General features: G+C 36.1%; 1 protein-coding gene and 1 non-coding gene across 2 annotated transcripts in view; both read left to right on the top strand.

Annotated features, from left to right (window-relative positions):
• Nucleotides 1-14,997, top strand: part of Pde11a (phosphodiesterase 11A) — a 378,401-nt gene that overhangs the window by 62,413 nt on the left and 300,991 nt on the right. The window lies entirely within an intron of this gene.
• On the top strand, nt 10,484-10,557 carry Trnaa-cgc (transfer RNA alanine (anticodon CGC)). Its single transcript has one exon. It is a non-coding gene; the product is annotated as a tRNA-Ala (tRNA).

Genomic DNA, 14,997 nt, shown 5'->3' with positions numbered 1-14,997 from the left:
TAAATGAAATGAAACTGGAGATAATTTTGGCAATCCTTCAGTAAGGTTTAGTGATGTTCAATTTCAGTACTCTAAATGATCATTTTTCAAGAAAACTTACTAGTCACCTACACTATTAAATAATTTCAATTTCCAACTTCACTTGACATGTCGACATTTTAGTTGATTTATTGAAGAAAAACAGCACTAATTTATCTACCATCATCACAAGTGCTAATAGTCAGAGCACAGTATAACCTTATCAGAAGCAATTGAAGACCATTACTGAAAATCAAATATGCACCTTAATTCAGTTATATCAAATGCCAGTTGATTTAATAGTCTATTAGATAAATTGGAGTATATTTCTCACAAAGTTTTATTTATGCAGACTGAAGATACCTGAGAGAAATTGGAAGGTTCTTTGTATAAGTTTTTGAATTTTTACTTCCTGAGCTGCTGGTTGCTATTAATAATGACTATATGGAATGCCTAAGTAATCTGTCCAAGGCCAGAAAGCTTTGGCGCAGGTAGACCTTGGGCGATATGCCTGTTCATTACTGTGCTTCTTTCTACTTCCGCTCTATAAGGCAAGCCAGGGGCTTTGGGATAAAGCATTTTTGGATTAAAAACTGGACCCTGCTACTCAGTAGTTATGTAAAGTTGACAGATTAATTTATACCTTTGTTTCCTCTTTATTTACAGAGAAAGCATTAGTGCTAATCTCATAGATTTTTGGGGGGGGGTTATGTGTAATGATGTCTATTTATCACAATGCTGAGCATCTAATAAGAACTTAACACATGTTGGGATTTCTTACATTAATGTTGTTATGACTTCAGAGAACTTAATAATCAAAAGATACACTACTGACCCCAAGGAGTTTTTTTTATTTAATTGGGGAGTGTAATTGTAAACAGATGTAAATTGATTAAGAATCAAGAAAAAAGCATAAAGAACAAACCTCCCACAATTTGAAAATGCTTGAAGGAGGTATATAACCTATATTTGCTTTCTTCCTGGTTACTTTGGTTTAATTATTCCATTCACACCTGCCTTCAGCAATATGGTACTGATTTAATGAGAAAATTATTAATTCTAAATTTTTAATATATGAGCTATCTAACTTTTCATTTGCCCTGTTGTTACAATCTACTTAGATGAGCAAGTAATTCCATGCATTTTGCCACACATAATTTTTAACCTTTCCACATGGTACCAAACTAAAATCAGGATAGTATTAAGATGTTCTCAAATTATAATAGGTCTTTTCCAATAATTGGCACATTTCAAGTTTTTGTGTAAATCACTTCTCTCCCTAAGCCCTCCAACAATTGCACAGCAAGAGATGGCTATTTTGGTTTTGATTGATAGCTGATAAGTAGAAGAGAATTAGAGAGTGCATTAAAAAGAAGATATATTGCTAATTTGTTTTTATTAATTGGTGCTTTTTGGGAGTTGGTTTTGTCACGCACTTCTGGTAAGGGCCTCTTATCAGCTTCAGAATTCTTGATCTGGAAGGTCACTTTTCTAAGCTGTCAATGTCAGTCTTTCTTAGTTGACTGAAACATCAGATTACACAGACTCAATGACTAACCTTGTTTATGTTATGGCTATACTTCCTGAACTAATAATTTTAGCTTTCTGTCCATCTTACAGTTCAATTATAAATTCACTGGTGCCATGTATTTCAAAATAAAAGATTAAGAATCCCAGAACATATGAAAAAAATTTCCTTTAGAGTCCATCAGATAACAAAATGCTTATGAATTTATGTTTCATGTTTCAAATAATTGATTCACTACAGTAAATAATGCAAGTCCTTAAATTGGTTTCTTATATTTAAGAGATGGCCTGGAATGTGCTTTGATATGATAATTATAAATGTTTTATTTCCATTTATGCAATCTTTCCTCATCTCTATTCTACCTTATCACCTCAGATTTTCCAGTTTTATTTAAACCAACTTGGGTGTTTTAGAGTAGGTGCTGATTAAAATTAAGGTCAGTAGCCCATTGCTTATAGTGCCACCTTGTGGTCCTGATCCATTATTGCTGCCCATTTAGCGTGGACTGCATGCTAAATGGATCAAAGTTGAAATAAACAGTTTCTTTAAGAAGTTCATCCCTAATGAGTGTAATTGGTTTCAAGTCACTACTTCTGAAGCAAAGATAAACTGCAGTTAAAAATAAGAATGGAAACAAGTTATCTCTAAATTATTTAATTCACTCATTTTTTTTTATTCCACCAATGGCAAAGTATGATTTGTTTTGTGTTTGCTATAAAATTATATTTTGCATGATAACTTTTATAGTATAAAGGAAGATAGTTGTATAGTTGGGTTATTTATTTATTTATTATTGAGCTATCAAGAAGTTTAATTTTGCTAGTACTTTTTAGAAGGTAAGAAATTAGGTGCCTGAAATTTCATCTTATAAAATTGTAAAATACTTAACTTATTCTTTCTGACTTGTCTCCTCCTTTACATTAGTATATGAATTTCTTCTCTACTACATGGTTCTGACATGGGGTGGGGGTTGGGGGTGAGCAGGTCATTAAATGTGTTTGAATAAATGTGGATCAATACAACCCTGGGAAAAATAAATAAAGACTGACCTGCAGTCTGTCCTTTATTCTTTTTATCTCTTCTGTTAACTAATTTGAAGACTAATTTTGGTGTACCCATTATTGCATTGTTGTATCAAACCCTCACAGTATGTTCAAGGTTTGAACACAAATATGTGTCATTTAGTAAAGCATATGAAGAAGTAGAAATGAATATGTCATGTGTGTTTATTATTTTACATGATGAAAATGGGGTTAGAGAAAAGGTTATGGGAGAGATGACTGGCTAATAGAAGAAAGGAAAGCCCATGTTACTCAATGAAGACATTTAAAGAGGAAAAAATTTAAAAATTGGTTGAGAAAAATTCATTTTGATTAATAAGTATATAACTTATGCTCATTTAAATTCCATCGAGTACAATTAAGATTGTTCTATGATTAACAAACAGTTCAGAGTAAGAGTACTTGTTCTTTTCTGTACCATATACTTTAAAAAAATTTTTTTAGATGTTGATAGACCTTTATTTTATTCATTTATTTATATGTGGTACTGAAAATCAAACCCAGTACCTCACACATGCTCAGCAAGTGCTCTACCACTGAGCCACAACCCCAACCCTGTACCATATACATTTTCAGGACTGACTGCCAAGGCCTATGGCAATTTTCTTTGTTTCAAAACCAGGAAACTGTAGGATTACAGAGGAGTCCATATTCAGTCATTTGGAATTCACCCGTGAGCAAGAAGGAAACATCAATTTCATACCTAAGTCCTTACATTGTAGAGACCAAGTACTCTTCCCTTTATAATGAAAAAGAAGAAAAATCGCTGAAGAAGGACATTCTATAGTTTAAAAGTACTTCATGTACTTTGAGTACTAACCCATCTCTTGTAAAATAACTCCATCAAGATACTTAAGTGAGTAATTGTTATGGGTTGAGTTGGTGTTCCCCCACCCCCTGAAAAAGGATAAGATGGAGTTCTAAACCCCAAGTACCTCAGTATTTAACCTTATTTGGAAATAGGGTGTTTACAAATATAATCAAGTCAAAATGAGGCCATTAGGTTAGGCCCTGTTCCAATACGACTGGTGTCTTTTAAAAAGAGTGAATTTGAACCCACCGAAAGACTTGCCCCGAGGGAAGACTGTGCCTGGAGAAAGTTGTGTGAAGATCAGAGTTCTGCTGCCACAGGCCAAGAAATGCCCAGGGCTGCCCAAAGCTGGGAGAGGCAAGGAAGGATCCTTCTTCTGTAGGTGTCAGAGTTCTGGTGTCCAAAACCACGAGACAATATGTTTCTGGTGATCTCAACCACCCCAAACTAATACAATAAATATCAAGCTGGTACTTACTGGCACACCATAGGATGAGCACTTTATGGGAATTGCCTTGTTAATACCTGACTTGGGAGTGTATTATTATCTTTCTAATATACTAACAGATGAGGATACTAACTTACTGAGGTTAAGTGATTTGCTCAAGATCACACAGGTAGCAGGTGAAAGATCTGAGATTTGCGCTAAAGTCAATTTTGGATTCTGGTGTGTGTGTTTAGGTAGGTGTGTAGGGGTGTGTGTGTGTGTGTGTGTGTGTGTGTGTGTGTGTGTATCTGGGTCTCCCTATTGGATTACTTAGGGTCATAGCCACTTTCACACTGTCATCACATCCAGAACCAGCCACCCCATTTGGAGAATTACTCTTGGCATTCACTGACAAGCCCACCTTTCATTTTCAAGGACAGGAGTAGGATTCTCCCTTTCTCTGACAAGAGAAGGTGGATAATATTCTCTTGACTCTTTGTAATTTGAAATTTATAACCTTATTGGCCACTTTCCCCACACCTCTAGATTTCTTTCTGCCTGTTTCTGTCACCCAAATCAATGTAGTATAATATGTGTAACAGAGTGAAAAATCTACATGGAGTCCATTTTCTGCTTCAGAAGAATTTCTTTAAAAATTCAATCAATGTCTTTGTCAAAAATCTAAATAAATCGGCATTGAACTCTGTATGTCTCAGAGAAACTGAAAACTGGCAATACCTTGAAACTCAAAATTTCATCAGTGAGAACGACCCTGCCACTCTAAAAGCAGACTGTAAATAATGGAATGAATGCTTTCATTTTATTAGTAATTATTTCTACTTTACAGTTCAACTCTTCTCACTGATCTAAAAAGCCAAAATATCAGTTTAATGTATAACAGTGCTACAGGTCAATGTAGTTGAAAAATTGATTTCAGTTTAGATCAATAGTTTCATAAAATGGACAGCTGATTGGACATTTGTCATAGGATATAAATGCTAAAAGCATCAAATTAGATTTCTATTAGCTCTTGAGAGATGAAGTTAGGAATCTCTAGGTTTACTTGATTATTAATGCCTAAATTTTTTTTCTTATCTGGTGTTCTTCAAGGATGTCACCTTCCATTCAGTGGTTTACCTAAAAGCAGGAGGTTTCACAGGTGTTTAATGCAATCCATAGTGATGACAAATAGGGCAGGAGATTCAAGAGGGGCAAGGTCATTGCTACCAAGTGCTCCAGAGAGATTGAAAGGATAGCTAAGATTACTCAGTACTTGGGGATCGTTATTTATTGAAGCAGATGTTTTTACTGTTGATAAAAATGGTCATCTGGGAAATGTCCGTTCACACTTGAGTAATAATGCTGTCAGATTCCCATTGTTTAAAGGTCACCAGAGTGTTTCTTTTCTACCCTATTAATACAACGGCAGAAAAAGGAAAATGACACCACGCAACTTATTTTAGAGGCAATTCAGAGAGCAAATTCTAGAAAACAGCAACCTGTAAGCAAATAAGAAAAAAAAAAAGAAAGCAATTATAAAAAAGACAATATGATTATCAAGTAGTAACTTCCCATGGTGGACTTCTAGGCCCAATAAGGACTGGAGATAGAACTGTCTAGACACCAATGAGATTCTCAAAGGAAAGTAAATAACACATATCCCTTTTTTCGCTTGTCTTTCTAACTTAGATGAAAGCAATTCTAGTAGAAGAATATAAAAGCTGAAGTAATCAAATCAAATTTATATAATAGCTGACCCAAGCTACAAAGGGAGATTTAGGAATTTCAAAGTAAAAGTGCCATGAAAATGGAAAAGATCATTTAAAAAAATGTTTGTAGACCAAAAACAGAAGAGGATTCTGTAAAGAACTCTGGCACTGAAAAGAGAAGCCTGAGAAGGAATGGGCTGAGACAGCGAGAGAACAGTAAGGAGGAGGCCAGGATGATTTGAATCAGTGTCAATTACTGCTCCAAGAACAAGAACTGACAGCTGAAAATACACCTTGGGGTCTTTGTGGACATGTGACGCTCTACCTCAGTCAAGTGGGGGTTGGGGGAAGTCAAACTAAACTAGAGTGAAGAAGTGGATGGAGTGGCCAAATAAGGTACAGAACTCTCTTTCAAGATGTTTGTACTTGAAGGAAAGCAGCAAGAAGTGAAAAGAGAGGCTGAACTGAAAGAAGGATTGTTCATGATGGGAGAGGAGTGAGTGAAGGGGAATGACTCCTCAAAGAAGGAAGAGCTGAGAAAATGGAGCTGTGAAGAAGATGGATGGGCAAAGGTTCCTATGCCGATGAGGAGTAGCTGGCCCTGAACAAAAAGAGGGACATCTCTGGGATAGAGGCTAAGAAATTAGGACCAGCATCCCAACTGGTAATTTAGAGGTGGTAGCTCCTGCCCAACCCTCTTTCTCTGTGAATGAGTAGTCAGTTGTCAACTGAATGTGATGAGGGTAGAGGTTGGTAGGTGCTTAAGGAGGAAGAAAATCTTGAGTCTACAACTCTGGAAGAGGGAAGTCATGGCCATTATAGCAGTTCTTATGGGAGACAGGAAAAACTTCCTCTAGGATAGGATGGGATAGGGCCAGTGTGGGATGACATTCTGAGTAGGCAGGTCTGAGTTGGAGCAGGCAGGATCTGCCAGTGCATTGGGTGTATGTGGTTGGGATTTGGAACACTCAAGGATGCAGTGTTTGTCAGAATGTGGGTCATGAGTCATGAGTTGGGAAATGAAGTCAATAGAGTCTTTAATAGTATACTTTTTTGTAAATAAAATAAAATACAGTAAAAATAAATCAGAGTGACTTGTACTTAATAAAGGTAAGTATTGTGCTATTTCAGTTATACATGTAAATATGTGCTGGGTTGCTGATGACCAATCAATAAAAGGTGTCCTCATCTGGCATTCTTAATTCAGGACAGATCTATATTTCAGTCAGTTACTTCAGTTTAATATTAAGTTTATTTAACCAAGGTAGCAGGATGGTATCCAGGGCTTTGTGAAAAGCCTCCTGAAATGAAAAATATCAGTAAGGGGCAGATGTTTGTTAGTGACTTCTGAGTCTTTGCAGTGTGGCCAGTACAACTGTTAATTAGCTGTGGGCTCTGGGCAGGTCACTTAAATCTGACTTCTTCCTACTTTGTAAATAATGTGTTAAGGGAGAAAAAACAATCTGAAAAGAAAAAGTAAAAGGAAATATACTGTAGAATGGTTGTTAACTATTCTGGTATTTTTACAAGGTGGTGGATTCAGTATTAAGATGTGTAGCTGCTGTCTTGTGAGTTGCTTTGGGCCTGGCTTGTGGCTGTTTGTCTATACAGCAATGTTTGTGGGAGCATGGAATGCTGATCAAGAGGTAGTGTTTTCTTGCTATTCAGCTTCTCAATCCTGTAGAATCCAGTGCCTTTGATCCTTCTGACTGTTTTATTACTCAAGCATGAATGAACATTTTCCAGATGACCATTTCTATCAAATGACAGTAAAACATTTGCCTTAATAAATAATTTAATCAATAAAATATTCAATAAATATGTTATCCCCAAGTATCAAGTAATCTAAATCATCCATTTAATCCCTCTGAAGCACTTGGAAGTGCTGGCCCTGCCTCCTTGAATCACCTGCTTTGACTGACATGACTGTACCTTGAGACTGGACCCCCACCTATCTCAGATCAGCCCTGTCCTACCTGCTCTGACTCACAGTCTTCACCTACCTGGTCTTGAAGTGGTGGTGTCTCCAAAGTTGCCATCTTCTGCTTTCTCATCTTGCCTTGAAAGTTCAGTGCATCTGATGCTAAGTCTAGGTCACTGAGCTTACTTATTTCATTTCTGAAGCTTCAAAGCCTGTGGGTAATTTCTACTTGGATCTCCTGCTGGTTTCTCAGAGGTGACACATCCTGAACCAGATTTACTACCTCCCTCCATCAGGACCCTGACTTTAGTCTTCCTCCTGCATTTTCTGTGTTGGTCACTCTACCACCCAAGCTAGCTAGCTGACCTGGGCATTGTCCTTGATTCTGCTTCTCCCTTTAATCTCATGTCTATATCTAATTAATTAGTTATCAGATTCTGTCAATTTTACCTAGAAATGACTCTTGGGTCTTTAACCATTTAAATGATAGCTTATATTTCCATATTCTTGATTCTTGTACTCTCTTTCTGGGCCCCACTGTTGAATTACTTTTTTATAGTCCTAATGTGACTGTGTCACTTAAGTCAAATTTTTAACAACTGTCTATGCTTCCAGCATTAAACCTGAACTCCTTAGCATGACACTGGAATGGTTTCAAGATTGAATCTCAACTACTTCTTGAGTCTTAAGATACTTTGCCCATATATTTCATATTTTAGTTACCTTGAAATTCTTGCCATTTACAGTATTTAAAATGCATATTCCCAACTCTTCATTCAATTCTATCAGCCCAGAATTCAGTTAAAGACATTAACATTCAGTAAGATCCCCTATAGTACCACTCAATAAGTGTTTATTGGCTTGAAATAAAATTATCAGCTTTCTTCCTGAGCATAAATAAGAAAATAGAGGTCAAGTCTTTTTAATCTTTGTGTTTATAGTAATTAGCAGAGTACTAGAGGCATAGTAATTATTAAAAAATATGTGCTTGGAAATAAAGGTTAAGAATTATTCTGGGCACAGTGGCACACACCTGTAATCCCAACTGCTCGGGAGGCTAAGACAGGAGGATCATGAGTTCAAAGTCAGCCTCAGCAAGTGAGGTGCTAAGCAACTCAGTAAGACACTGTCTCTAAATAAAATACAAAATAGGGCTGGGGATGTGGCTCAGTGATGGAGTGCCCCTGAGTTCAATCCCTGGTACCCCCCCACAAAAAAGAATGACTAGTTATTTTTCCTTTTTTTTTTTTTTTTTTTGGTACTGGGGATTGAACAGGGACACTTAATCACTGAACCATATCCCTAGTCCTTTTTTTTTATTTTTCATTTTGAGACAGAGTCTTGCTAAATTGCTTAGGGCCTCATTAAGTTGCTGAGGCTGGCTTTGAACTTGTGATCCTCCTGCCTCAGCCTCCCGAGCTGCTGGGATTACAGGAATGCACCACTGTGCCAGGCTTGTATTTTTAATACCCATTTGTTCCCCCAGGAGACACAAAACAATAAAACAAGTAGTTACAGAAATAAAATCAGCATAGTTTACTGGAACAAGTTGATACTCACTGGGAGAGAACAGTTATGTACAAAGTTTAGTATTGGAATCATTAGTTGCAAACATTCTCTAGTCCCTTAAATCTGGTTGCTGACAATAATGAATGCTTTTAAAGTTACTTGCAACTTTTATCTACATGAAATTTTGTACTATGGGGCCCTCAGGTTTCAGAATCATATATTACAGGGCACAAATCTGCTTCCTACTTTCTGGTAGCAAAACTTTCCAATGTAATATAACCTAACACTGAATGTTCAAATTCATGTCACACTTTATAATGTGAATTACAGCTATGATGTGAACATGAGTGAATTTAATAACTGAAAAGTTGGTTCATCCTATAGGAATTTACTTGACCATGTATAAATAAAGTATTTTCACCCGAATAGTGTTTTTTTAAATTATATCCCAAAGTTTAGGTAATTCTTTTTTTACCTTCTCAACCAGTCATGATTGATTAGGAGAGTACCAGAATTATAAATCTTTTAAAATTTGCTATGGAAAAAACAATTAGAATAATTTCTAATTATTCTAATTTCTTAGAATAATTTCTTAGATATAAGTTAAATTGGAGTCAGCTAAAGAAAATCTACCAAAAAAGGAAATATTTGTCTTACCTGGGTTTGTCTGACTGAATTAATTATTTTATTATTTTGAGAACCACCAGGAAAATTCATTGGCTTTGATATAAAAGTAAATATTTGAATTGATAAATATGTAATTTATTTACATTCATTTATTAGGAGACAAAATAATGTCTTACAGTTAAGGCTCAGAATCAATACAATGTCTCTGTCTTTTAAGTCTATGGGACCAGGTCAGATTTCAGTCAAAGTTAGCACCTCATCTGACATTCACTACTTTCCTTTTTGAGAGGTGGTGAGAAAGTCCCTAACAGTACGGTCATGGGAATCAATCAGATTGTGGTTTGAATCATCATTTATAATTCCTGTGACCTTGGGCAAAAGGCTTGATCTCTTTCAGATTCAATTTCATCATCCATAAAATAGATATTCACTCAGTTATTTAAAAAAATATTATGCAACTACTATGAATTGCCTTTTGCTCTGGATATCTGGGAAGCAACAGTGAATAAAATAGGCAAGAATATTGACCTTCATGAAATTTATTTTTAATAGGGCAATAATAATAATACTACCACCCATACCTTTCATGCTTTTTTGGTGAGAATTAAATGATATAATGCAGATAAACTGTTTAGCTCAATATCCAGAACTTAGTCCATCTAGTATACTAGTAAACTTGTGATTAGTTAAGTTTACAGGCATACAGAAAGGGTGCTGTGTATGGGGGGATGTGGCCTGAGAAAAGAGTAGGCCAGGGCCATGTTGTATAGACAGGCTTATTGAGTACTTACTATTGTCAGAATCTGTACTAGGTACTATGTTCTATGCTTTCAAATTACAAAAACACAAAGACAAATATTGGGAATGAGGGCTGGGGATATAGCTCAGTTGGTAGAGTGCTTGCCTCGCAAGCACAAGGCCCTGGGTTCAATCCCCAGTACCGCAAAAAAAAAAAAAAAAAAAAAAAAAAAAAAAAAAAAATATATATATATATATATATATATATATATATATATATATATGGAATGAGTTTATTCATTGATTCACTCATTCAAAATCCTTTATTGAGGATCTTCTATATTTTAGGCATAGTACTAGGCACCGGGGATAAAAAGATGAATAAGACACTGGGCCTGGTCTGGTCCACAGGAGGCACAGTGACAGCCAAGCAGAGAATATTCCATGGGAATATTCCATGGGAGAATAAAACACAGAAGACTTTCCCAACACCCAAACCCATCTGAAAGTGTGGGGCTGGATAATGGAGGTCATCAGGAACATCTCAGTCTGGGTTACAGAGTGGTTCCTAGTTCCCAACCAGCTGCCCTGCCATCCCTAAGTGATTGATAGCTTGCTAGATACTGTCTTGAAAGTGCTTTAGGTTAGGAGCATTTTGATATCATATTTCTGAAAGCAAATTTTGAGAGAGGAACAGAGAACAGGGCAAGATTGAGCTGGGTATTTCTCTGGACCTACTTTCGCACCTTGTAAATAGACCAGAGGAGAAGGGCACTCGGGTAGTTGTTCTGTGGCTGGGAATAGGCAAGGAGTGGGCCTGTTTACTCCACTGGACTTAAATTCATCATTAAAAGTTAGGAAAATTATTTCTTTTTTTAAAGTCATTTTTTCAAGTTCAAAAGAGTCTGTAGAGGATCTTAAAGATCTGTTTCTGCTCTGACATCTCATGATTCTCTATGTAGGAGCATAGGTCACTGTACAGTTATGAGTATTTGGGAGGCAAGTGGAGTGCAAGGTTAGGGTTACCTGCTGGGTACGTACCTGGTTGGTTGTGGTTGGTCAATGCTTTCCATAGAATCCACAAAGAACAGGAACCCCTGTAAACTTAGTGGAAGATAGTTGATCATTTGGAAATAGAAGATTTTATTTTCCTCTGTTTCTATCTTTAGGAGAATTAAAGGACAGATGCAAAAAGTGTATTGAATGTTAAATATTATTTTTCCTACAAAGGCATAGAGAACTGGAATAATTCCTATGGTCTCAAATAGTTTCCCTATTTACTTTGCCATAAAAATTCTTATATTCAACTTTTTCTTTTGAAAATTAAAACTTTGAACTTTGGGAAGTAATAGTTCAGAAACATTTTTCTTTAAAATCATCTGGATATAAACTAGACTTCCAGTTCCAACCTTGAAATGGGTGGAATTTTTTTTCTTTAGTTTTATCATTGCCTGAATCTGTTTGTGTTCATTTTTATGATAAGGAATAACTTAATTTATCTAATGAACATGTTCCTAAAATAGAAATCAAATTAAAATATTTTAAGATTTAAATATTAAATATTTAAAATATTGTTTGGATTTTTCTGTTTATTTTTTTTTTTATTTTTTATTTTTTTATTGTGAACAAATGGGATACATGTTCTTTCACTGTTTGTACATAGAGTAAAGGCATACCATTTGTGTAATCATACGTTTACATAGGGTGATGTTGGTTGATTCATTCTGTTATTTTTTTCCCCTTCCCCCCACCCCTCCCATCCCTCTTTTCCCTCTATACAGTCCTTCCTTCCCCCATTCTTGCCCCCCTCCCTAACCCTCACTCTAACCCTAAAACTAACCCCTCCCACACCCCATTATGTATCATCATCCACTTATCAGCGAGATCATTCTTCCTTTGGTTTTTTGAGATTGGCTTATCTCACTTAGCATGATATTCTCCAATTTCGTCCATTTGCTTGCAAATGCCATAATTTTATCATTCTTTATGGCTGAGTAATATTCCATTGTATATATATGCCACAGTTTCTTTATCCATTCATCAACTGAAGGGCATCTAGGTTGGTTCCACAATCTGGCTATGGTGAATTGAGCAGCAATGAACATTGATGTGGCTGTATCTCTGTAGTATGCTGATTTTAAGTCCTTTGGGTATAGGCCAAGGAGTGGGATAGCTGGGTCAAATGGTAGTTCCATTCCAAGTTTTTTAAGGAATCTCCATACTGCCTTCCAGAGTGGTTGCACTAATTTGCAACCCCACCAGCAATGTATGAGTGTACCTTTTTCCCCACATCCTCGCCAACACCTGTTGTTGCTTGTGTTCTTGATAATCGCCATTCTGATTGGGGTGAGATGGAATCTTAGGGTGGTTTTGATTTGCATTTCTTTTATTACTAGAGATGTTGAACATTTTTCCATATGTTTGTTGATTGTTTGTAAGTCTTCTTCTGTGAAGTGTCTGTTCATTTCCTTAGACCATTTGTCGATTGGATTATTTGTAGTCTTGGTGTTGAGTTTTTTGAGTTCTTTATAGATTCTGGAGATTAGTGCTCTATCTGAAGTATGATTGGCAAAGATTTTCTCCCACTCTGTAGGCTCTTTCTTCACATTGCTGATAGTTTCCTTTGCTGAGAGAAAGCTTTTTAGTTTGAATCTATCCCAGTTGTTGATTCTTACTTTTATTTCTTGTGCTATGGGAGTCCTGTTGAGAAAGTCTGGTCCTAAGCCGACATGTTGAAGATCTGGACCTACATTTTCTTCTATAAGATGCAGGGTCTCTGGTCTGATTCCGAGGTCCTTAATCCATTTTGAGTTTAGTTTTGTGCACGGTGAGAGATATGGGTTTATTTTCATTTTGTTGCATATGGATTTCCAATTCTCCCAGCACCATTTGTTGAAGAGGCTATCTTTTCTCCATTGCATATTTTTGGCCCCTTTGTCTAGTATGAGGAAATTATATTTGTTTGGGTTTGTGTCCGTGTCTTCTATTCTGTACCATTGATCTACCTGTCTATTTTGGTACCAATACCATGCCGTTTTTGTTACTATTGCTTTGTAGTAAAGTTGAAGTTCAGGTATTGCAATACCCCCTGCTTCATTTTTCCTGCGAAGGATTGCTTTAGCAATTCTGGGTTTCTTATTCTTCCAGATGAATTTCATAATTGCTTGCTCTATTTCTGCAAGGTACATCATTGGGATTTTAATTGGAATTGCATTGAATCTGTATAGCACTTTTGGTAGTATGGCCATTTTGACAATATTAATTCTGCCTATCCAGGAACATGGGAGATCTTTCCATCTTCTAAGGTGTTCTTTAATTTCTTTCTTTAGTGTTCTGTAGTTCTCATTGTAGAGGTCTTTCACCTCTTTTGTGAGATTGATTCCCAAGTATTTTATTTTTTTTGAGGCTATTGTGAATGGAGTAGTTTTCCTAACTTCTCTTTCTGAAGATTCATCACTTATGTATAAAAATGCATTGGATTTATGAGCATTGATCTTGTATCCTGCTACTTTACTGAATTCACTTATGAGTTCTAAGAGTTTTCTGGTGGAATTTCCTGGTTCCTCTAAGTATATAATCATATCATCAGCAAATAGGGATAGTTTGAGTTCTTCTTTTCCAATTCGTATCCCTTTAATTTCTTTGGTCTGTCTAATTGCTCTGGCTAGAGTTTCAAGGACGATATTGAATAGGAGTGGTGAGAGAGGGCATCCCTGCCTTGTTCCAGATTTTAGGGGGAATGCTTTCAGTTTTTCACCATTAAGAATAATATTAGCCATGGGCTTAGCATAGATGGCCTTTACAATGTTAAGGAACGTTCCCACTATCCCTATTTTTTCTAGTGTTTTGAGCATGAAGGGGTGCTGTATTTTATCAAATGCTTTTTCTGCATCTATTGAAATAATCATGTGGTTCTTGACTTTAAGTCTGTTGATATGGTGAATTACATTTATTGATTTCCTGATGTTGAACCAACCTTGCATCCCTGGGATGAAACCCACTTGATCATGATGCACTATCTTTTTAATACATTTTTGTATGCGATTTGCTAAAATTTTGTTGAGAATTTTTGCGTCGATGTTCATTAAGGAAATTGGTCTGAAATTTTCTTTCCTCGATGTGTCTCTGTCTGGTTTAGGTATCAGGGTGATATTGGCTTCGTAGAATGAGTTTGGGAGGGTTCCCTCCTCTTCTATTTCATGGAATACTTTGAAAAGTATTGGAATGAGTTCTTCTTTAAAGGTTTTGTAGAACTCGGCTGAGAAACCATCAGGTCCTGGACTTTTCTTTGTTGGTAGGCTTTTGATGACTTCTTCTATTTCATTACTTGAAATTGGTCTATTTAAATTGTGCATGTCCTCCTCGTTTAGTTTAGGCAATTCATAGGTCTCTAGAAACTTGTTGATATCTTCGAAATTTTCTATTTTGTTGGAATATAGATTTTCAAAATAGCTTCTAATTATGTTTTGTATTTCAGTCGTGTCTGTTGTGATACTTCCTTGTTCATTCCGAATTTTGGTGATTTGGGTTTTCTCTCGTCTTCTCTTTGTTAGTGTGGCTAAAGGTTTATCAATTTTGTTTATTTTTTCGAAGAACCAACTATTTATTTTGTCAATTTTTTGTATTGTTTCTTTCATTTCAATTTCGT

The sequence above is a fragment of the Sciurus carolinensis genome, chromosome 3 (genome assembly GCF_902686445.1).
Source record: "Sciurus carolinensis chromosome 3, mSciCar1.2, whole genome shotgun sequence".
Lineage (NCBI taxonomy): Eukaryota > Metazoa > Chordata > Mammalia > Rodentia > Sciuridae > Sciurus > Sciurus carolinensis.
Note: the sequence above shows the minus strand (reverse complement) of the source record. Positions and strands in the feature narration are given on the sequence as shown.